The sequence below is a fragment of the Mustela lutreola genome, chromosome 14, assembly GCF_030435805.1.
Source record: "Mustela lutreola isolate mMusLut2 chromosome 14, mMusLut2.pri, whole genome shotgun sequence".
In the NCBI taxonomy this organism is placed as follows: domain Eukaryota; kingdom Metazoa; phylum Chordata; class Mammalia; order Carnivora; family Mustelidae; genus Mustela; species Mustela lutreola.
The window spans coordinates 21,488,802-21,512,543 of record NC_081303.1 but is presented as its reverse complement, the minus strand read 5'-3'; the positions used below and the strand labels follow the sequence as shown (position 1 = coordinate 21,512,543).

The 23,742-nt window shown below is 39.7% G+C and overlaps 1 long non-coding RNA gene across 3 annotated transcripts in view; it reads right to left on the bottom strand.

Annotated features, from left to right (window-relative positions):
• LOC131814845 (uncharacterized) overlaps positions 1–23,742 on the bottom strand; it is a 180,348-nt gene that overhangs the window by 3,447 nt on the left and 153,159 nt on the right. The window contains exon 5 of one of the 3 annotated variants that reach the window (XR_009347472.1): positions 3,417–4,764. The exons of the other annotated variants lie outside the window; for them this stretch is intronic. This is a non-coding gene — a long non-coding RNA (uncharacterized LOC131814845). Of the gene's footprint in view, positions 1–3,416; positions 4,765–23,742 lie in introns of those variants that run through there. 3 annotated transcript variants of the gene reach the window in all.

Below are 23,742 nucleotides of genomic sequence, written 5' to 3'. Positions count from 1 at the left end.
CTTCTGCCACATGGTTTCCGATACATGAGATGATATTTTTCATGGAAATGGGTTTTTTCCATTGCAACTTTGGACAAGAGTAAAGCAGAAGGAAAAGGCAATAGTAAATGGTAGGAAGCGATGGTAGGAAGAACATAGACCTTTAAAAAAAAAAAAAAGCACAATTGTTAAAATTTACCCAGAATAAAAAATCATTTATTTTTCTTTTTATTTTATGTTTTGTGCCAGGTAGCCTAGAGAAAGAATTTAAGGATTAGGGAGAAATGTTATCCTATCTTTGATGATCTCCAAAAAGATCCAGTGAATAAATACACACACACACACACACACACACACACACACACGTCTCTGGTTATCTATATGTATATATAGGTTATATATCTGTATCTATATCTATATTTGTATCTATATCTATCTATCTACTAGTCTCTGTTATCCTATCTTTGATGGTTTCCAAAAAGATCCAGTGAATATATATATTAGTCTGTGGTTAGTCCGAAGAATTATTCCTTTTTGCTTTGCTCCATTTTATTGCCTAAAAGTATCATATTAAATGTATTTAGAAAGGGATGGCAGCTTATGATTTGCCAAAGTTAATCAGTATTCACCACACATTTTAACAAATTTTAAATGGGCTCTAAAAAGAATCAAATAAGCTTCAAGTACACTTGGGTAGCAGAGTTCTGGCTGGATTCTACTAATGGTCTCCTTCTGTAATTGGCATCTTATTAGGCCATGCTTGACTCACACATCTGTCATTGTTAATAAACATGAGGAGAATCTTTGGAAAAGCATGGCAAATTCTTTCACATTGGAATAGCTATGGTAGGATGTGGCTGAATAAACTTATGGCAAGTTTCCAGATGACCCAGAGTTGGACTTTATGACATGGGCAATTATAGTTAGCCCCGGACAACACCTGTTTGAACTGTGCAGGTCCATTTCACATGTGGATTTATTTTGAGAAATACAGAGAAATTCTGTTTTTAAAGATGTTCTTAATAACATTGTCTATCCTCTAGCTTACTTTATTATAAGAATGTAGTATGTAATACATACAACATGCAAAATATGTGTTGACCAGCTGCTTCTGTTATGTATAAGGCTTCTGGTCAACAGTAGGCCATCAGTGGTGAAGTTTTGGGGATTTATATAAAAGTTATATACAGATTTTTGACTGCATGGGGGCAATAGTGTGCCCTTAACCCCCTGTTGTTCAAGGGTTGACTATAGTATTTTGTTTCATTTACAGCTATTCTTTGCTTGAAAGTTTGCTTAAGTTTCATGATTTCATATTGGACACTACCTCCAGTATATTCTCTGAATTTATGACTGAATGTATTTGTTAACAGAATATTTCTGCTTCCCACGGTATAATTCAATAGAAGTATTAACAGCACAATACATTGTTCATTTTTAGGTACATAATGTCAAAGGAAAGTGTAGTCTAAATAAAAATGAAATAGTAAGTCAAATAGAGAACATGAATTTTTGTCATTTCACTCAGCGAATGCCTGTAATTTTGATCTTTTTAAAAAATTCAATCTAATTCTAAATACATCTATTCAGTACAGTGACAAATAGACAAATTCAATAAGAGTAGACCTTTCTCAATGTGCTTGCAACAATTCTACCTAACGTGTCTCTAGAAATGTTTTCTCAGTCAGTAAAGACGGGATATCATGAATTACATTACCTGACAGAGAAAAATCTTTTACCTAACATTCCATATAGCTTGAGTGAATCGTTATTATGGCACATTTCCCTCACTTATTAAAGGGAAGATAAATGAAACTTCTTTCATCTACTCTCCATTCCTCTGTTTTGAGATTTCTCCACAGAGATTTTCAACTCCCCAGCGGCCCACATTACACATAAAAGGCACAGTAGAGAAGTAAGGCAGTCATCCAGCTATCTCAGAGCTGACTGACTTTTGCCTCAATTATCTAAAACTTCAGGAAAATGACGTCTTTTTAAATTACCTAAACAGCTGCCTCAATTTCTCCCACGACCTTTGTGGTAATCTCTATACAGTTCCATAACCTTTAGAATGGAAACCCTCACTTGAGATTGTGTTTTGAAAATAATCTTCATGAGACTGTACTGCTGACTACTTCTTTCCAGTCTTGGATGAAGGAGAGCACTAATCTTCATCCCTCAAGAGCTATGACAATATAAGCATAAAATATTTACCTAGCATTTAGACAGACAGATAAGCACAAATAAAAGTCGTTAGAATGTGCTAAGTCACAACCATGGCCATAACAATAGAAATGTGAGGCAAACAAACTTGTCGGGAGTTTATGGCCATGTTTTCATAGGGGAGGAGGAGCACGGAGAGGATGTACTTCTCTTCATTTATCTTGAGCAAATGTTTGCTTTGGTCTATTTTTGCTTTCTCTCCCACTTCCTACTAAACAAGCCACACTAGAATCAGTCCTGTCAATATTTAAGGGACTCATTTAGCAGCTACATTGTCTCCACTTCCTGTAATCACTGAACACTGATGTGTAGCTGTTTTCCACTTCCAAAATAAGTTTAAAACATAGCTATCCCCATCCTTATGCCCTCTTCCCACAACCAACCTCGACATTTCAAATCAAATATCAATTCACTGGTTCTGGAATCCTGCTGTGTCTGTGTGTCATACTGTGTCCTTTAAAGATGCTGGAGGACAGCATGGAGGTTCCTCAAAATGTTGAAAATAGAACTGCCCTATGACCCAGCAATTGCACTATTGGGTATTTACCCTAAAGATACAAATGTAGTGATCCAAAGGGACACATGCACCCGAATGTTTATAGCAGCAATGTCCACAATAGCCAAACTATGGAAAGAACCTAGATGTCCATCAACAGATGAATGGATCAAGAAGATGTGGTATATATACACAATGGAATACTATGCAGCCATCAAAAGAAATGAAATCTTGCCATTTGCAACAACATGGATGGAACTAGAGCGTATCATGCTTAGCGAAATAAGTCAAGCAGAGAAAGACAACTATCATATGATCTCCCTGATATGAGGAAGTGGTGATGCAACATGGAGGCTTAAGTGGGTAGAAGAATAAATGAAACAAGATGGGATTGGGAGGGAGACAAACCATAAGTGACTCTTAATCTCACAAAACAAACTGAGGGTTGCCGGGGGGAGGGGGTTGGGGAGAAGGGGGTGGGATTATGGACATTGGGGAGGGTATGTGATTTGGTGAGTGCTGTGAAGTGTGTAAACCTGGTGATTCACAGACCTGGGGATAAAAATATATGTATATAAAAAATATATGTTTATAAAAAATAAAAAAAAAATAAAAAAAAAAAATAAACCTAGGGATGTTACTAGTTGTATAGACATACATTAATAACCAAATATATGCATGTATATAACAGAAAAAAAAAAAAAAAAAAAAAAAAGATGCTGGAGGAAAGATAAAAAATCAATCCATTAATTCAGCCTACTGACCTTCTGAATCAGAACTCTCCAATGATAAACCCTGGGCATCTACATTTTCTTATACTTCTGATCATTTCGTTTCCTTATTTGGAAGCCTTATTGATAAGATATCGAATATTCTGTGTTGACTCTGACTTTCTTAGCATTTCTTCCCAACGGTCCCTTTTTTTCCTTTCTGTCTTTTTTGCTTTCCTTTTCGGGATAGCCTTCAATTTTATCTTCCAGCTTTTCCAGTAATTTGTATTTTGTTATCATATTTTTAATTTCCTAGATCGCGTTGATATTTTCTTCATTTTTTTTCATTGTGCCACTCACTTTCTCTTTTAAATAGATGCGACATTTCTTTTCTCTCCAAGGATGTGAAAATTATAGTTCCTGGGAAGATTTTTTAAATTCTCCTCACATTATCTCCATTTCCTGAGGGTTTTTTTTTTTCCACTTTGTTTGTTGTGGGGTCTCTCTTGGATATTAGAAGCTTTCTTTAAATATCTGGCGATCCTTGGTTGTCCATGCATATATAATATTGGGGCATTATAAAGCTGATTGGAAACCAGAGCCAGGAGTTAGTAAGGTGAGCAAAATGCCTGGGACACAAAATGCAAGGGGGAGCACAGATGCTCAGAATTGCACACACGCAATGTCAAGACTGTGCTCATTACGAATGGAAGAAGGGCTTCCTCAGGTTTTCCACTCTGGGCTTTCCCTACTTCACCTTGCTGGAAGCTCTGTGCGCATGAGAGGTCTCGGAGAGATGCAGAGTGTGGGAGAGTTGTAGGGGACTCGATCAGTTGTGTGCCAAGCCCCCCAAATGTCTGTATCTGGAGACTTTTTTTTCCGGGAAAGTTTAGGTTCTCCAGTGAAGGATGCTCAGTCTGTCTAAAGACAAATGAGCCTGACTGGCATTCTGGAGCTGGACGTTGCGGGGACAGGGGTTGAGGTTCATCATTCCGCATGCAGATTTCAGCACTCCCCTGTTTTCAGTTTGGCATTCCCCTCTTCTTCTTGTGGGGTCCCAAGTCCTAAACTTCTCTGGCTTTTCTCCAGGCAACAAACCTCTCCTGAGAGAGTGTGAGATACGTAGTTATCTGACTGTGATGGGTAAGAACAGCAAGCCGGGAGTTCTTAATATTCCTCATCCAGACTTTCCAGCAATCTCGCTTTCATCTTCCAGCCCTTTCTTTCTATGCCATGCTAGACCCTGTAATTCCTGTAATGACTTTTGTGTACTTACCCACACATTCTCCAGACACTTGGGCTCACCTTGCTCCTCCGCGATGAGTCATTTGTCATTGCTCCAACCACCATCTGTCTCTAGGGTCATAAAGATCGCCTCATCTCATCAAAATGGTATGGATGCTTTTCTAACTTATTTTCCTTATTTGGGGTGAATTTTTAGAGCAGGGGGCTGGAAGTGTCTCGGTCCTCTCATTTTCACCTCTTGCTTAAAAAATATACTACTCCCCCCAAAAGTTTTCTCGTACATGTTTACCCAAAAGTTGTTTCCCAAACCAATCACCTTCATGAGCTACTTCTTTTTAGCAATTCAGTGGATCTGAACACAAGTGGATAGATTTTGTAATATATATATATATATATATATATATATATATATATATATGCATATAGATACAGATATAGATAGATTTTTTTTTTTGAGAGGAAGAAAGAGTGCACACACACAGGAGGAAGGGGCAGAGAGACAGAGAGAGAACCTTAAGCAGGTTTCATGCTCAGTGTGGAGCCCAAGTCAGGGCTCTTTCTCATGACCCTGAGATCCTGACCTGAGCCAAAATCAAGAATTGGATGCTTAATCAACTGAGCCACCCAGGCGCCCTGTCACTCGCATACTTGTTACACTTCCAGATGTCTAATCAAACAAGAGTTATAAAGTGTTTAATATTTGACAATAACTATTTGAGTACGTAAGGGTAAAAAAAGTAATTAAGAAAGGTCTCTGGTTTGAATAGATTTGTAGTCACTAGGGGCAAACAAGCATATAAAAAATTAAGGACAAAATAATAGTTAAGGTCTTAGGCAGACCTTAGTAAGGGCTGGACAGAGTTCACAAAGGAGGCAGAGGGAGATCAGGCAGAGCCAGATCAAGATGCGCAAGCTCGTATGTCCTCGGGCCAGTCCCTGGAGAAGGGGGATCTCCAGATCCCCCTGGAGGAGGGGGATCTTGGGAGATGGTATAGCAGGAGCTAAAAAAACAGGAGTACAAAGAGCTGGACATTTTTAGGAGACTCCTATCCATTCTGTGCAGCCAGATTAGAGGCACAGAACAGTGAAGACAGAAGATGAGGAGCACAGTGAAGGCTCCAGTTCCCCACTCCCACCCTCGTTCTTCCCATTAAATATGCAGAATCTGTTTTCTGAACTCTGAATCTGGGCCAATCTTCTAACATTCACTGCCAAATAAAATTCAGCAGACATGATATTGTGCCAAATCTAAACTTAGGCCTCAAGAAACCTTGCATGTTTCTGCGTGTGCTCTCTCTTGCACCTCTGTCGTCTCCATAAATCATATCCAGGCTCGCCTGCTGGAGGACAAGGGACACAGGGAGCAGAGCCAAACTGCCCCAGTCATTCCAGTGAAGTACGCCCTAGACCGGCCAAGTCCAGCCAAGATAAAGAAACTGACCCAGCAGACCGCTCCAGACAAGGGAGCAATAAATGTTTCCTAAGATGTCTCTGAGATTTCATGTCTGATTGTTACACAGCGTTGTTGCGGCAATGGACAACTCGTCCAGAGAGGTGGTCATTTGCCAGATGTGAAGGGTCTTGTACAAATGGTTAAATGTTTGTGTATGGAGTTTAAATGTATGTGTATGAAACGGAACCCCTTTGAAGGGTGTTAAGAAGAGAGGAACATGATTTGATTTGTTTTTTGGGAAAGTCACTCTGGCTATAACATGTAGGTTGAGTTCAAAGCAGGATTTCTTGGAGTAGTTCAAGTAAGAATGACAAATGCCTGAATGAGGACAACGTCAGTTAGGGTGGTAAGAAGGGGACAAACACCGGACACATCAGAGGAGCAGGTAACATAGCGTACAGTGATGAGTTGGTTGAGGAAGGAGGGGGAAAGGAAAGATCCCGGTATGTTTCCCAGGTTTTGATAACATGAAATGAACTGGAACTAGGTTGTAGGAGGAAATACACTAATTTCAGTTTTACTACATTAGAGTCTCCATAGGACATTCAGGTAGATGTTTGGAAGTCAGCTTTATGGAGGGATCTGGAAGTTAGGACTCAGATGGTTAAGTAGAACTGAATGGTTAAGTAGAACTGCGAAGCTGAATGTAATCAATCACCCAGGGAGAGGGTGTTATTGAGGAGAGAGCCCAGGACAGGGCACTGGGGTGGGCCATGATTAAGCTACTTGCTGAGGATGAAGGACCAGCTGGGGGCTGACAGAAATAGCCCCCAAATCAGATACCTCAAAGCCAGGACCATTCCAAAAGAGAAGGAGGAATGGTACCTATTCGGTGTGAGTTGTATCTCTCCCATAAACAGTTTCAGAAAATCATCATGATTTTAGAACCAGAGGGAGGTTAAAAAACCAAGAACTCACACTGCAGTGACATCTACCAAGTCACGTCTTCAAACTAAACAAGTAATTTTATAGGAGTCGGGCCCTGCCAATCTGACAGCAAAATGAAAAGTTATTATTTCTGAAAATATTTTTTAAAACATTATCTCAAGAACTGTAGCATCACTGAGTGCCATCACATTTAAGAGGGAAAAGAAGGAAAGTTATTTTTAACATCCATGGTAAACTCTTCTAATTCCAGGTAGCTTCCCTAGAGACCACTAGAATAGATGTACAGGGAACATAAAGGTCATCTCTGTGTAGTGCAAGGCACGCTGGTCGCCTGATTATTTATAACTTGTCATTCACATCAGCTGATTGAAAAACAAGCCAGGAAGCATTTAGGCCAAATGCGTAGGGACTTCAAGGAGCCTGCATTTTTTTGCTCTTCTGGTATACTATGTCCATTTGAATCTTGCCCTTCTGCAGGACAGAGAATGACCAGAGATTAGCTAGTCTACTGTGTTAGGGTTGTTTTGCTTCGTGTTTACTCCTGAAAACCTTACTTCATGAGCTTCCCCTTGTGAAAGAACACTCCCAGGATATAAGGAACTCTGTCCTTGTACTTAGAAGTCAGTCAAACTGGAGATTTCTTGAATGGTGCCCCGAGTCCCACCATTGTCACTGCCTTCTAGCTGTGCAATTATCAACACAGTAAGTGTTAGGAGACTGTGGAGTCTCAGTCCACTAGGTTCATCTCAGGTCTCCTACCTAAGGAAGTTTCTTCAAGGAGAACATAGTGGCTGCTCTCACCACCGGAGGGGGCCATTTCATCAATTTCAGCCCTGAATAGAATTGAGCAGAACAGTTTTTGGTAAGAGCAGGCTTCCCACCTAGTGGTGGAAAGGGTTTGCTCACCAGTTTCAGATGAAAAGAGTGAGGATGCTGTGTTGTTTGGGGTTTGGATCCAGAGTGCCTCAAAACCTGATCAGCCCTGTGAGTCCTAGAAGAGTTCCGGTGGGAGCAGGGGGCAGGCGGAGAGTGATTCTACGTTAAATTACTGACATCGTTTCACCAGGACACATCCTTGGAAATATTGGTGGTTAAACACAGGAGCTTTTTAGGGAAAAAAAAAAAAATCCTGACTATTTCTGTGACCCAGAACAAAAGCCTAACTCAACAGGAATTTCTTGAGCCCCATAACTAGAGGCCCAGAGGAATGCTCCCTTTGGAAATAGCTGACTTCAGATTTTAAATGTCTTGAGGATGCCGTTGCTCCGTCTCCTTCTCTTGGTTCTGCTTTCCTACGTGTTGACTTCACTCTTAGGTAGGTCTTCTTCTCATGGGAGCCACTTGGTCTGGTCAGCCTTAGATTGCAATGGCTCTCACACCCAAGGAGAAAAATGAGAATACATCTTTTCCAAACACTCCAACAAGAATCTAGACCCTGGCGTGGCTCAGTCCATTTTGGGATATGTGCCCACCAGTGGATTCATCCAGACCATAGCTACCACCACTGCAAATCCTACAGGGAAAGGGCAGTGGTGTGGATGCATAGAATGGACTGTGTGGAGGTAAAGTGAAGAAGGGCTGGTTCCCCCAAACACACACACGCGCACACACACACACGAAAAGAGACGTATTACTTCTGAAGAGGGAAGGGATGTTAGACATGTAGAAATGCTTTGTGTCTCTTACAACTTATAAAGCACTTACCACAGAGCTTTGAATATAAAAAGAACTTTAAAAATAGTATCAGGGGCACCTGGGTGGCTCAGTGGTTTAAAGCCTCTGCCTTCGGCTCAGGTCATGATCTCAAGGTCCTAGGATCGAGCCCCGCATTGGGCTCCCTGCTCAGCCAGGAGCCTACTTCCTCCTCTCTTTCTGCTTGTCAAATAAATAAATAAAATCTTTTCAAAAATTGTCTAAAAATAATATCTAAAAGAAAGCATAGGAGTAAGAATAATGATCATGATGATATTTTTGAGACCCAAAGACTCAAGCCCACCCTAACTCTCCCTGGTCTTTGGTCTATCTCATGGCATTTAAAAAAATTATTTTTATTACCATATAATGTATTATTTGCCCCAGGGTTACAAGTCTGTGAATCATCAGGCTTACACACTTCACAGCACTCCCCATAGCACATACCCTCCCCAATATCCATAACCCCACCACCCTATCCCTACTCCCCAACCCTCAGCAACCATCAGTTTGTTTCGTGAGATTATGAGTCTCTTATGGTTTGTCTCCCTCCTGATCCCATCTTGTTTCATTTTTCCTTCCCTCCCCCCACAACCCCCACCCTGCCTCTCAAATTCCTCATATCAGAAAGATCACAAGATAATTGTCTTTCTCTGATTGACTTATTTCCACTCAGCATAATACCCTCTAGTTCCATCCATGTCATTGCAAATGGCAAGATTTCATTTCTTTTGATGGCTGCATAGTATTCCATTGTATATATATACACCACATCTTCTTTATTACCTCATGGCATTTTGTTGGCTGTGTAAAATTGTTGGAAAAACTAGCAAACTCTTATTTTTACTTTGTAGAATTTTTGCTTATAACACAATTGACATACCAGTTCTGTTTGTATTGTTCCCTGCTTGCTTCTTACGGTTTACCTCCTTTTTCACATCCACCCTCTTGAAGTTAATGTTTGGTGATTCTGAACTATTCATGCAACTTTTGGGACATACCATACTTTCTCTTCTCTTTGCAGATACCTCTCCTTGAACATGAAATAGGACTTGACACTCTGCCCTGCTCTCCCTATTCCATTCTTCACCTGACTATCTCCCACTCATCCTACTCCCTTAGATGTTGTCTTCTCCAATGAACCTTCTATGACCCTAAAAGTTAGAACAGGTGCCCCCTGTCATTTTCCAGAGCCTCTTCAACAGTCCAGGGATGCATTTTCTGCATGAATATCATCAGTGCAAAATCTTCAACAAGGCTTTGATCTACTTAGCAATTCAAAAATAACTCACAGGAAAAAAATTAAAGAGCAATTTAATCCTAAATGACACTGTACTCACTAAAAGTACAAGTGGAGTTCAGTAAAAAGGGAAACTCAGAAAGGTGTCAGGGAATGGTGTGTTTTATTCATCACAATGTACTTAAGCTCTGTGCTCAGGACTTAGAACAGATAGAATACCAGATGTCTGTACCTAGACAAACAGAATAATTTGGAGGAATGCCTTGAGGGATGGAGGGAGAAATCGAGGAGAGGGGAGAACTGACAAAATACAAGTATGGGCTGTATTTGAACACACAGGACTGAGCAGATTATTATTAGATCAAGTTTGGATCTCTTATAAACCCATATGAAGAACGCAGTCGTTGATTTAAGGCAGACTTAAAGCAGAAGTACCTTTAAAATGAGGGGAGAGGGGCACCTGCATGACTCAGTTGGTTAAGCATCTACCTTCGGCTCAGGTCATGATCCCAGGGTTCTGGGATCGAGTCCTACATTGGGTTCCTTGCTCAGCCGGGAACCTGCTTCTCCCTCTGCCTGCCACTCCCCCTGCTCGTGCACTTGCATGTGCTCTCTCTCTCTCTCTTTCTGACAACAAAATAAATAAAATTTAAAAAATTAAAAATTAAAAAAGAATGAGATGGGGCCGGGGGAAGAAACAGGAAGAGACATGAAGGTTTGGAGCAGTGAGAGTGAGGGAAGTAAGAATGAATTACAGGCACTGAGAGTTTTATAGTTTTCTGCTCTCACTTCTAGAATGTCTAAAAACAGATATACCCCACCAAAGTCTGTGACTGTCTGCAATGGGTTTTGTTTTAAAGAAGTATTGCTTTTAATCAACTCAAACATTTTAAACTTTGATCAGAGACTGAGAAATCCTGTAGCTCTTATCCCAAACAGCATCTCTCACACAAACCTGCAATGTATTTCCAATGAAACAGAAAACAGCGCATTAATGCCATGAACCTTAATAGTCTGAAGTGATCTGTTGTTTATCAAACCACTGGTCTGTGTACATGGGTCGTAATGAAATAATCACTCCACAGGAACTTAATACGCTCTGGGAACGATCCCCGAGTGTTGTACCCAGGGAACCTAATAAAGAAACTTGAAGCAACTATGTAAGAGGAACAGGAAAACAACCCAGGCTGTTATCTTTTATTGAGTCTATTTTCTCATAGAGAATCCTGAGAAAACAAAAGGCATCTTGTTTGAAGTGTTTTTGCCTTCTCTTTGAAGTACTTACAAATTAAACACTGTCAGAGACTATTTCTTCCTTCATATCTAAAATATTTACTAATAATGTAATTAGATAATTTTGTCTTTAAAAAATACTTAATTTGGGGCACCTGGGTGGCTCAGTGGGTTAAAGCCTCTACCTTAGGCTCAGGTCACGATCCCGGGGTCCTGGGATGGAGCCCCCGCGTTGGGCTCTCTGCTCAGCGGGGAGTCTGCTTCTCCCTCTCTCTCTGCCTACCTCTCTGCCTACTTGTGATCTCTTTCAAATAAATAAATAAAATCTTTTAAAAAATACTTAATTTACTTAATCAGCATATACTTATACCTGGAGTTAAGCACTGCTCAGGAAATGAGAGACCTAAAATTGCACCAGCATCATCTAGGAACTGGTTGGAAGTGCAGATTCTCAGGCTGTACCCCAGACCTGAGGAATCAAAATCTGCATTTTAGCAAGAGGCCCAGGTGATCTGTGTGTGCGTGAAAGTTTGAGAGGCAAGTGATGGCTGTACATCGCAATCCCATGGGCTTGTTTGGGTTTTTAATGCTGTTGCCTAGATCCTAGTCCAAGAAATTTCTATTTGATCTGCATAGGATGCATCTTGAGCTTTGGGATTTTCTCAAAGATCTCCAGGTGATTCTAATATGCAACAGAGTTTAAAAATCACTGCACTGGGGGTAGGGGAAAGTTGACCTTTAGTGCAGCCTGGGGGGTCTGCTAAAATGCAGAGTTTCCTTCTTCAGGTGAATCCTGTGAATCTGCACTTTAACCTGTTGCCAGGTGATGTTGGTGCAGTTTTATTTCTTTTGTATCTTCCTCCACAATATCTAGCTCCAGGCATAAGTAAATACTAATTCAATAATGTTTCAAGAACCCACTTTTTTTTTTACTCTCAATATAGAGATCATTTATTTTATGGCTATTTTTCATATATGTGTTTTTAAAAAAGTAATGGCAGTACCAACTCAAAGCCCTAAGGAATAAGAAGGAAAACTCATGTTAACTCAATTGTTAGCATCCTGTTATGGGTTAAATTGGGTCCCACCCACCCTGCCCCGGCCAGCCCACCCCCACCAAAAGACATGGTGAGGTCCTAACCTCCAGAACCTCAGAAATTATTTGAAAAGAGATGTCATTGCAGACATTGTTAGTTATGTTTAAAATGAGGTCTTCCTGGAGTAGGATGGGCTCTTAATCCAGAATGACTGGTGTCCTTACAGGAAGAGGAGAAGAGACACAGAATGGACACGCACAGGTCCATGTGACAATGGAGGCAAAGATTGCAGGGATGGATCTACAAGCCCAGGAATGCCAAGGACTGCCAGCAACACCAGTTGCTAGGAAGAGGCAAGCAAATGCTCTTCTCTAGAACCTTCTGAGGGAGCATGGTCTTGGTGACACATTGATTTCAAGCCTCTAGCCTCCCGAACTATGAGAATACCTGTTGTTTTTAAGCCTCTGGTTTGTAGTTATTTGTGAAAGCAGCCCTAGGAAGCTGATACGCATCCTCTTCCTTAGTGCTCACTGCACAGGCTAGGATGATTTTGTTGTGTGTTGTGTTGTTTTGTGGGTGGTTTTTTTTTTTTTTTTTTTTTTTTTTTTTTTTTTTGTTTGGTTTGTTTGTTTTGGTATCCAGGACATACAGGATACTGCCTATTTATAAAAACTAAACTGATCTGCCAACGGCTACTTCAAATTTGGCTCATCCTATGCCATGATAGATACCAAGGAAAGGAATTATAAAATAAGAGAAGATGCAAGTGAATGGAAAGAGATCTACTGAAAATAAAAAAATGGAGAGACCGAGAAATCAAGGGAAGAAAGAAACATATACAGACTTAGAGTTTATTATGAATAATCTTATCTTTGAGGAAAACACACAAGTTCTCAGAAGTGAGATTATTCCTTAACGAAAATACATCTCTTTGTGAGCCTATTGATGTACATTTAAAAACCAGCCACATCTACGGGATTTCAAAGAAGTCCTGTCAATGTTCATGAATCTGTATGAAGGGAGCCTCAGTGAAATTCTTTTCCATCGACATTGACGTAAGAATCATAAAGGGTTTCACAAGCTGTCAAAACATTCAGGAAATGGTACCTCTTATCGTCAGAAGACAGAAGAGCGAACACTGAGCATCATTACTTTAAGGAGCTCCCCTGTGGCCCCCACTTTATTTATTACAAAATTATTATGTTTATCATTTCAGCTAAATGTCATTTTAAGCCCAGCTCAGGAAAAAACATTATGGAATTGGGGGCGCCTGGGTAGCTCAGTGGGTTAAACCTCTGCCTTCGGCTAAGGTCATGATCTCGGGTCCTGGGATCGAGCCCCACGTTGGGCTCTCTGCCCAGCAGGGAGCCTGCTTCCCCCTCTCTCTCTGCCTGCCTCTTTGCCTACCTATAATCTCTCTGTCAAATAAATAAGTAAAATCTTAAAAAAAGAAAGAAAGAAAGAAAGAAAATACAGAACTGGTTAAATAAAAATAATGGTAGCAACAGCAGCAAATACTGCATAAGACAGGAAGCCCTGGAGCTGTGGTGGTCAAGCCCACAGCACAGGGCTCTGGAGAGTGGCGCCTGCTGGGAGAGAAAGCTTTTATAGGCCAGGGCGGGTCGGAGGGCAGTGGCACCGAGAGCAAACTTCCCTTCACAATTTTCCCATGGGTCGGTCTTAAGTAAACAAAATGTTTTTTCTTTTCAATGTATTAAAAACATGTCTGATCTTACTTCTAAATTGTTCCTAATTTAAGTATGTCTGGGCAAAGACCACAACTGATGAAAGCTTTATTACGCATATAGTTTTGTACAGAAAAAAAGGAAATAAAAGTTGCTTTTAACCTTTATTATTGAAGTTCATAACGAGAATTAACGAAGTCCAAATTTATAGGATTTTTAAACCATGTTAAATTCAGTGGACGTCAGTATTCTGGCTTTGTAAATGTTCATTGAACAAGAAGAAAAAAAATAGTGAAGTTTATTCTACTGGAGACAAAAATGAGTTTATTTCCAGTAAGGATACAACATAATCTGTCCCTCTTAGTTTTGTTTTCTTTTTGTTAGAAAAACTTCTAAACTACCACCAAGCAGACAAATAACTAAATAATTTACTTTAACCCATTAAATTATTCTAGAATTATTTAATTTCCTGGGGAGCAGGAAGAATATAGTTTATTTACAAGATTAGAGACAAATTTCTTGAGACATTTGCTCATACCAGTATGCTATAAACCAAGGGTTTGTGCCCTCACCCCCAAATCATACGTTAAGTCCTAACCCCTGATGCAATGACATTGTCATTAGAGGGCCTTTGAGAAATGATGAGGTTATGAGGATGGAGCATTTGCGAATGAGATCAGTGCCCTTATGAAAGAGACCCCGAGAGAGCTCCTGGGCCCCTTCTGCCTCATGAGGCTACAAGATGAAGAAAAGATGCTGTCTGTGAACTTGGAAGTGGCCCTCACCAGACGCGGAATCTGCAGTCACCTTGATCTTGAACTTCTTAGATTTCAGAAGTGTGGGAAATAAGTGTTTGTTATATAAGCCATCCAGTCTTTGGTATTCTGTTTTTATAGCAGCCCACTGTGTTACTAGGTTCATCCTATTTTATTATAGTTTATATCTGTACAGCTTTGATAACCTGTGAAATCCTGAAAGATAGAGGTTACCAAAGTCATGGTTTTATGCTCAGGACCCTCTAGTGGCTCTACAGATTTTGTGGAGTGAACTAGTATAAAAGCGTGGAGTGGTCTTTAATGTGCTCTGACACACTGTAACACAGGATGCCTGGTACAGCGGTTGTTTGTCAATGTTTCAGACTCCAATCATCTAAACCCTTTCTGTATTTAAAGAACGTCCCTTTGTCTTAAGCTAGATACTAACCCAGACCCCTGGTAACTTCAGTTTCCCCACTCACATTTCAGATTAGGACACATTTCAGATTAGGACAAGCAGAGACCCTGGTGGTTCTAGCACATTGATGGCAGAGAGAGGCCAGAATGGAACACAGTTTTCCAAGGAAAGTGGTACCACCAGCCTCAGATACCCCATAGAGTCCAGATACCACCTCACAGGCCTGGCCTGGGAAACATGATGATGTCTGCTGCCCAGGGTCACCTGCTCCCAACCCCTTTCTGGTCCTGATTCTCCAGCCCTTCTGAAGGTGTTGTGAGCTAAACAATATCTTCTAAAGAAATCTCTTTTCTGCCTAAATCGTCCAAAGTTCACTTCTGTGCCCATAACTAAAAAGCCTGCTGGGGGGAAAAAAAAAAAAAAAAGCCTGCGGAGTCCAAGTGGGGTTCACCACTAATTAGCAGGCTGACAGTCTCACCTAAATACTGTGGGATTAATTAGGTAATGTATTCATAAACATGACCATTTTTTTGGCTGTGTGTCCAAACTCTCTTCCTGTTTTAAAATTCATTAGGGCAGTTTCAGTGAGGCATTAAACATTATGTTAATGTAATACTTATATTTCTCATTTGATGTGTGTATGTGTGTGTGTGTGTGTGTTTACAAGAGACATATATGTGTACCTTTTAGAAAGGTGGGTCAGACATCACAGTTTTTCCAGTGTGACTTGCGTCTTTTAAGAACTCTGGTCAGCAGGGGAGTTCTGGATTTCTGGCAATATAAATAATATTAGAGCCAAAGCTGAGAATTTCACAAGCTCCACTGCCCGTGAGCTAATTGGATCTCATATACCACCGAGCAGAGAAAGAAAAGATGTTCTTTGACCCAACCTAATCATGATCTGTAAAGCTATTTGATAAAGTGCCCTCTTGTGAGTTAAGGATGCTTAGTGTGTTCCCTTATTATTCGTGACTGTCACGTGAATCAGAAGTCATTCTTGTCCAAGAAAGAAAGACCCAGACAATTTAGCTGCATGGTTGCTGGGCTGCTTTTTAAAAGCAGTTTTGTGAAAGGAAAATTCAAAGAAAGCCAAATTACACAGGGCTGGTTACCTGCCATCAAGCTGGCTGTGGTTATCCTGTTTCTCTGGTCTTTACTACTGACAAAGAGCTCATGTACCTTGGCACTTATCAGAAAAAGGCACTAATTTTCTTTTCACTTACACATAAGCTATCTCTTCCAGATGAGATTTAAATAGAAGATTAGCATGAAATCCTTGCCCTTTCTTCTATTTCTATAATCTAGAAACCATTCAGTGGATCTGATAAGAGCAGTTTCTTTGCAGTTTGACATTGAGAGGATGACTTTGAAGGGTTATTATGAGGATCAAACTGTTCTCCAAGTTTCTTGAGGAGGGACTTATATACTGTGACCTGTAATGAATTCAAAGAAGCTTCAAAAAGCTTCAGAATCTGCCCATTCTAAGTAGCATATTTTTCTGAACCTTTTTGTTTGTAGACAAGAATATTGTTGGTTTTAAAAATGCAGTCTTCCCTTTTCTTGTCACTTTTATTCTAAAAAAGAGTTAGGAGAAAGTTTGTAAAATAAAAAAAATGCTTCTCTATTAGGATCCTCATCCCCAGGCTCCAAAGAAGAGGATGCCCAGATGTACATGACAATCAGTGACCACCTAATTGACATCCAACAATGCCACAGCTATTTTATTTCAGCAAGTCGTTCTTATAGCCAGACATAAATCTGCAGCTCCAGACTAGCTTTATGATATGAAGAATAAACTTTACACCTAGGATCTAAAGTCTTTTCATGTCTGGAGTTCAAGCCATAAATACCTCTGGGAAGAAGAACTTGGCAGTTCACCCCCTCCAGAGCCTCTGGGAGTAGCGTCGGAGAGACAGAAATGAGAGGCACATAAGGGGTGGAGATTAGGCTGCCTGCCATTCCCTGTCTCTTCTGGTACTCAGTATCCAATAGTTTTTTAAACCAACGCTTTGTCTACCTGAGCAAATCTAACAAAGATTTTTTTAAAAGGCAAGAATGAATTATGTGAGAGTGACTTTTCTTTATTATTTTTCTTTATTATTTTCGTTATTCCCAGACTGGGGTACAGAAAATGCACAATAGACAGGACTCAAAAATCAAACAGAAGAAGATAGGTATAAAAGAAATAATCTTGGACCTAGGAGACTTATTTATAAACAAGCAGGAATCTGTGAAATTATTAGATACTTGAATACTTGAGCCAATAATTCTTTGACTAAATTTACCATTGGAGGGGTTCAAAATGAGCCTCCCCAAATGTGCCACTTTGGCACGTGGATTACTTTGCCGAAGTCAATCAAGACCCCAAAACTCAGGAAGAGTTCTTCACCTTCCCCTTAACTGCCTAACAGACTTTAGAAGAGTCTGGTCCAGGAAGAGAACTACTAACAGAGATAACTACAGAGTGTAAGCTAAGTGTGGTAAGCTGGGGGAAATCTTGGCAGGGCCTGGAGATCAAATTCTGTGTCCCATTGTCTCTGCAAGGCATGGCAAACATTTGTTTACCAAACATTTGCTCTTGCTATTTTCGTATTAACTGTCTTTCTTCCCTTTGAAGTTTCAGACCTCTACCTCCTTCTCCTTAGCTTAGGACAGCATATACACCTCAACTGCCTGATTGCCTATGGATGTCATATTCTTATGGGGCTCCCACATGTATGGAATTAAATGTGTTTTTCTCCTGTTAATCTTATATCAATTTCCCAGCCTAAGAATCTAAAGGGCAGAGAAAAATTTTCTCCTTCTCTACAGTATTTATCTGGATAGAAGCCATACCAGCCTTCCTACGATTCTACAGTAATAATTACATGTCTCTCATACATGTCATCGTCCCTGCTCTTAGGCTGTGCTCTCTGCATTGTTGCTCATGATTTTCTACTCTATTGATGATCTAACTAGACATTTCTTTGGAACACAGGTAAGCCGTTGTTAAATGAATAGCCAAGTTTAGTAGTTTAGTCCCTGGGTATGGAAAAATACCTGGTTCTATTTTATAAGCACCAATTTGTGATGTTAGAATCATCTTCATCAACAATCATTTGTTGAACAACATCTAGCCTCAAAATGCAGAGGAAAAAAATGTGGGTTTGGGGTCAAACACACTTGGGTTTGACTCCCAGTCTCACCATTAATTTATCTCTGTCACTCTATCTCTCTGTCTGTACAATGTGCAGTAGGCAGTCTCTAAGATAGCCACCAGTGATGACTTCTAGTATTCATACCCTTGGGTAGTCTCCTCCCTTCATGGGTTGGTTGGACCTAGTGTATTGGTTCTAATGAATAAATTATCGAATATGGCAGAAGTCATGATATATCACTTACAAGATTAGGTTATGGACAATAACTCCCATATTCATTCTCTTTCTTTCTCTTTCTCTCTCTCCCTCTCTTCCCTTCTATGACCAATAGCCAGTAAGGATCTGAGGCCTACTAATAGCCATGTGAGGTGGAAGCACAATTTACTGGAAGTTTGGAAATGTACCTTTCCCTGGATGATCTGTGAGATGACTGCATTGTTGGCCAACACCTTGAGTCCAGCATGTGAGAGACACTGAAACAGAGGAACCAACTAAGCCATGCCTGCATATCTGACACACATAAGCCATGAGTTAAATGAAGTGTGTTGTTTTTAATCTACTAAGTTTTGGGGGTCTTTGTTACACAGCAGTAGGTAACTACTACAAATAGAAACAATAACACCTCCATTCCAAAATAACCGTGAGGGTTGAGGTGGTGTATGCTTTGTGTTTGTTACATAGCTTCTCCTTAATAAATGGCACCTCTATGCCTCCTTTAGATGGGAAGCTGTTCTTTCTAAGTTCTGTGGTGCAACACAGGTTAAAGGAAAAGGTGGTTCTCTTAACCTCAAATTAAAAGGAATTTGAAAAGAAGAGAATTGAATTGTGTGGATGTTAGTAGAAAGACCAACTGGTAGGTCTTTGTAAAGTATAGACTTGAATGAGGCAATAAAGGAAAATACAGAATTAGGTAACAAGGTGACATGGAGGATGAAAATGTCTAATATGGACTAGGATTTAGTGCCTTAAGAGTAAGAGCCTCAATTCCCTTCACTGACTTGACCACTCTTCAGGGCACAGTCATTTCCAAATTTTTAATGCAACACTTGAGAATATTAATGATAAAAGAGTTAATAATGTTTTATTTGGGTAATAAAAATTTAAATTTGTAAAAGTGAAACTGAAAAAGAAATAGTAAAAGTATAAAGATGGTTCTCCAAAGACAAAGGGTAGCACTGGGGAAAAGCCCCTGAATTCAGAATTAGAAGCTTTGGTTCTGGGATTTGGCTTGTTTTCTTTCTTTCAAAAAATGTGTATCAAGTGCCTACTTATCTCAAACCCTTTTCGCCAACTCTTTAGTTGGATGGATATAGTTGCAGGTAAAACAGATACAATCATTGCCTTCTTGGTGCTAAAAGAACATGAAAAAAAAATGTATTTAATTGCAATTATAAGAAGTACCATAAAGAAAAGAACAAGGTATAATTTTAAAACGCAGGAGGGATGTATACTGAATTGGAGAATTTAGGGAAAGTGCTCTCGAGGAAGGGGCATTGAAACTGAAGGTTGCGCATGAGTTATCTGGGTAACTAAGTAACAAAGAGCTGGGGGAGAATATTTCAATCAGAGAAAACAGCAGGGGGAAGGCTTTAAAGCAGGAACAAGCTTGACATGTCTGAGCAACAGAGAGGTTCATGGGGTTAGAACAGGGCAGGCAAAAGGAGGGTGAGCGTTAGAGATATAAACAGGCCCAGATTGCACAGAGACTTGTGGGCATGTTAGGAAGTAAGTTATCGAGGCAGTAAAAGATTCTAAGTACAATGACGACATTTATTTTATGAATGCTCAGAAATAGGATCAAAGTAAAATGGCTTAAAAAAAAAAAACTGTAGGAGGACTTGGTGTCCAACTAGAGTGGACACCATAAAGATGGATCTGTGATATATTTTAAGGAGAGAATCCAGAGGCGTCGGAGATAGGTCGGTGTGAGAGGTAAAAGGAAAGAATGGTATCGTCAGGGAATGCTCCTAGGTTTATGGGTTGAGCAACTGTTTAATAAAGTGGGATTTACTGAGTGATAAAAAACTGAGGCAGGAAGAAACTGCAGAGGAGGACAAAGAAAGATGAAAGCTTCTGTTTTGCACATTAAGTTTGTGACGTCAACAAGACATTCAAATCGAAACACCAGTGGGCTGTTAGATATGCGAACCTAGACAGAGCTCAAGCCATTTATCAGTTATGAAACTTCCGATGAGTCATCTTGTAATTCTGAGCCTCAGTTTCTGAAAAATCAGACTCGACAACCTCCTGCCTCGATGGGATGGAGGGAAAGAGAGACGAGGCAGCATCTAGGAAGGGTCTCTCTCAAGTGTAATTTCGTATAAACATGTAGCACGCTTGATTGGTGAAAGACAACTTCTCATGTTGGAAAGGGAAGTGTGACGAGCATATACTAAGTTTTAATATCCCGTGTATCTCTGCTGGCAAATATACAGACATCGATGAAGAGGAAGAAAGAGAAAGAAAGGGGGAAAAAACGAAAGAAGGAAGGTGACAGGTGGATAGTAGAATAATTCAACTATTAATTTTGGATTTTATCATATAAATTATTTTGAAGAAATAGGTCTTGGGTAGTCTCATAACAAAAATTCTCTAGTTGTTTGGCTATCCTCACTTTGATACCTGTGCTTTCCACCTTCTGATTTCCTCAAATACCCTTCCTACCTGGAGTCTTTCATAAAATATTTCATCAGTCAGCAAGTTGCAAAGCACATATTTTCTTTGGCGAGAAGAAATATTGGATCTATATTTCAAGGATAAGTAAACCAACTGACAATTTACTTCAGTTTGGGTCAGTGTCGATCTTTTGCAATTTATTTCTACCCCTAAGCTGATAAGAGTCTTCAGTTAGTTCTACTAATTGCTAAAATAATAAGTGTTCAGTTATACAGTCTCTCTAGAATAGACATTGAATATTAAGCCCTTATGAACTCAAGAAGTTCTTATGGAAAACTGGTTCAGTTAGTTCTTGATTTTGGGGAGGCACAAAACTCCCCGTCATTGCCCTATACACTCCAATGGAAGTTTTTCTGAAATATTCATTTTTTGCTTTTCCAGCCTTTCCTAACAAAATTGAGTCCATTGGCTTCTGGCTTTTTTCCATGGTACTCTTACCAAGTATTTGGCTTTCAGATTCCTGTTTTAGTAAAGTTCCATTTCTTCTTCCTTACTCAACTCCTATAGTTTGTCCTCAAGGTCTCTCCTTGGCTTCAAGTTGTAGATCTTTGAAAACACTAGTTTTTGCAAGACCCCATTTATACCAAAAGGACCCTTCCTCTTTCGACAGAGTATACCTGAGTTCTCACATACTGTGGAGGTAGGAGTTTTCATTGTATTCTTAGGACCAGTAGAGCTCTCTGAATGACTTGAAGGACATAGAGAAAATGTCCTGGTGTTCATTTTTAGATTTAGTACACGGAGAAGGGGAAGGTAAATAGAAAATTTTAATGGAATTGCACAGAAGAGAAAGTATAGAAATGTGGATGGTGTCCTTTGTTAGGATAGAAAACGTCCAAGTGAGAGGTAGAAATGCACTCAAGTTACTATAAGCTTTTTAAAAAAGCATTATACAGGGTGCCTGGGTGGCTTGGTGGGTTAAAGCCTCTGCCTTCAACTTGGGTCATGATCCCAGGGTCCTGGGCTCTCTGCTCAGCGGGGAGCCTGCTTCCACCCCCCACCCCACCCCCGTCTGCCTCTCTGCCTACTTGTGATTTCTATCTGTCAAATAAATAAATAAAATCTAAAAAAAAAGCATTATACAGTATGCAACATAATGAGATTCCAATAGAATAAAGAAACAAATCAAATTACTTTTGATTAAAAAATAAAACATTTTAAAGAGCGCTTGAGTACTTCAACCTCAACAGTGAAGACAGGTGAGAATCACAAAAGTCAAGCTCAATTCTGCCATCTGCTGCTTGGCAGCAGAAACCATGGTTGGTTGAGACCATCTGTTCCAGTCCCCAGGGTCACTACTAGAGCATCAACCCCATTTAGAGAAAGATGGGATAGAAGCCATTGAGATTATCCCTAAGAGATACTACAAGACTTGCATTAGCAAACAACAGAGACTGGATTCAATTTAACCCAGTTAAATTTAAACCAGGGTTTCTGATATATCTATATCTTACATATAACTAATTGTGTTCAACCCTTTTAAGAGCTTCAACACTAAAAGACAAAAAATTTCAATCTATATAATGTCTTTGAATGCTCAGCAACCCGAATGGAAGAACAGTTGTACTTTTTTTTTTTAGTTCCCTCAGTATCTCAAGGACCCAAAATAGACAAACGATCCTCCTTCACTCACTCTTCAAAGGAAGCTGGACCTTTAGATATTGGAGACGGGGACTAGGAACAAACATTCCACGTTTTCTGTGCTCCCTTATTCTTGACGTTGTCTTTAAAGGACAAAATATAGAAAACATAATTTGAAAGACTATGGTTTTGCCTCCTTGAAAAAAATGGCTTCCATATTAAATTCTTCCTTGAGTCATATTTTGACAACAAAAACTCACAGCATGTTCTATTTGTAGTCAACAATAATAGCTCCTCTTAGATGGAATAAAGGGCAAGGGGTCACATTTTCTATTCCCATGTCTAGAGTCCTAGTTCTGAAAGTAACAAGGAACACTCATAAGCTTTAGCTTAGTAATTCTGCCATGACCCTGTGTTGATGATCTCTTGTCAGTTGCCCAGACTTTAAAGCAAGAAGCAAAGCATTTTTTTAAAAAGATTTTATTTATTTATTTGACAGAGAGATCACAAGTAGGCAGAGAGGCAGGCAGAGAGGAGGAAGCAGGCTCCCCGCTGAGCAGAGAGCCCAGGACCCTGGGATCATGACCTGAACCGAAGGCAGAGGCTTTCACCCACTGAGCCACCCAAGCGCCCCAAAGCAAAGCATTTTTTAAAAGACTAATTGAGAAGGAGTGGTGAAGAGCCTAGCTTTGTGGTTTGGAAAGCACGGGTCTGACTTTTGACTCTAAACCTTGCCAAGCCTCAGTTGCCTTCTCTGTGAAAACCTCCCTTACAGGATTGCTATGAGGGCTAGATGAGATCACATATGTAAGGAACTTACCGTGCTGCTGCCACAAAACAAATTTTCAATAAGTAATTTCTTATTTTAATAAATAATTTTTTACTTATTAAATTATTTTAATAAATAATTTACATAAAATGATTATTCTCATTATTGGAATGATAATCAGATGGACTTCTACTTTTGATAGCTAATAATATCAAATGGTATTAAATGATAGCTAATAAAATCAAATAATATTAATATCAAATCAAATATCAAATGATAGCAAATAATATTAAATAATAATGGACTTCCACTTTTGATAAGCATAATCCCAAACCTTTTTGTATGTGATATATGTGATACTTTACAATTTCCAAAAATTCTCCTTATTTAATTAATTTAATTCGGCCTCTTTTAATTTCATAATCCTTTGAGATAAATAGATATAATTATCTCCCCCATTTTATCGGTAAAACAGTTGAGACCCAAAGAAGTCGAGTGTCTTGCCAAAGAGGGCCCAGCTGGCTT